Below are 1552 nucleotides of genomic sequence, written 5' to 3'. Positions count from 1 at the left end.
GTGTAATTTTCATGCGAATTCCATATTTTCCATGGAAATACCTTTTAACCATAGCTATGGATCGGTAACTCAACATAAATAAAATGGACCCTAGTACATGCGTCATCTTTGTTTCTGATTTCGGCACAATGAAAAGACACGTGAAATACTCAAAGAGAAACACGAAAAAGTGGAACGTGCTATTTATTTGAATTGGCATATTCAGATTGTGCTGTTATTTTTAAATTAATATATTATGTCCTAAACAATTTCATTCATATGCAAAATGAATGTGCCAAAGAGAAACAAAACTTATGACTTCGACAATGAATGGAAATAAAATTACTTTTTGCTATGATAAGAGATATAAAAGCTGCGTTTTGATTGATAAAGTCTTAGTGTCTTTACCATAAAGAGGAAACCTGAAATGTCAATTACTGTGCAATAAATGTATATAGGCCTAACTGTTTTGAAGCGTAATTTTATAACAGTTAGTTAATAAACTTCTACCACCATTAGGGTTTCTCATTTCCCGGTCTTTTGCTTGTCCCGGGATTCCGGGATAAAAGTGGAGCACAAAATTAATTATTTTTAAGATATACAAAATATCATGAAATCAAATGATATAATTATTTTTCGTTTTTTAAAGTAATTTAATACGTTCTGTAACCTCCAAAATCATATTAATTAATAATTATGTGTAAGATATATGTTAAAAATTACTTTTGAATTACATAGAAATTGTCATAAATACAAAAAACTTATTAAAGTTTGCTGGAAACTACATACAACAACAACAAAAAATGCTTTGAATTGAGTTAAAAATTAAAAAAAAAAGAACTTAGATTAAACTTCTAACTTAGAAGGTAATTGTCATTTTTTAAATAAAATATAATACAAAATATTGTAAATTTTTATAAGATTTTAAAAAGCAAAGATGGTCAATACTTCAATCAGTCAATCTAATTCTTATTTTAGTAATGAAAAGTCTTGTTACCCCCTTTCCGATTCAATTGATGCGAGTGGAATCGTGTTTAATGCATTTAAGAGAAGAGAAATATTATGCGTTTTTTCACCTGTATCCTGAAAGATTTCTATTTCGTTTTCGAAATTGTAGTACTTCTTTTGTTCTCTAGTATTCTTGATTTGTCTGCCTCGACTGTTTTAATAGAAACATCATAGCCCAATAATTCGGCAGTTCGTTTGTCTTTAATAGTCAGGTTTATGAAGATAAACTTCATACTTGTAGACTTCGTACCCGTTTGTATCTTTGCTCAATTTGCACAACGTGGCGTTATGCAGTTATCGAATCTACTGGACATGATTAAAAATTAAGACAGCATAAGCACAATTATTCCAGATATTACAGGTAAAGAATTTTGAGAATCCTGCCACAAATAAGCTACGTATTGATTATTGACCATTTGTGACATGCCATAACGAGCAAAAATTTTTTTAAAAAATTTAATAAGTAGGTTTAAAATTAATAAATACAAATATATTCTAACAGTTTATGAGTTAATTATACTTTCTATTTGTAAAATTTCCTCAACCTTAACACAAAATAAGAAAG

Source organism: Centruroides sculpturatus, unplaced genomic scaffold (assembly GCF_000671375.1).
Source record: "Centruroides sculpturatus isolate CEXI.00-Female unplaced genomic scaffold, Cexi_2.0 scaffold222, whole genome shotgun sequence".
Classification (NCBI taxonomy): domain Eukaryota; kingdom Metazoa; phylum Arthropoda; class Arachnida; order Scorpiones; family Buthidae; genus Centruroides; species Centruroides sculpturatus.
The sequence above is the reverse complement of the archived record's forward strand: the minus strand, read 5'-3'. Positions refer to the sequence as shown.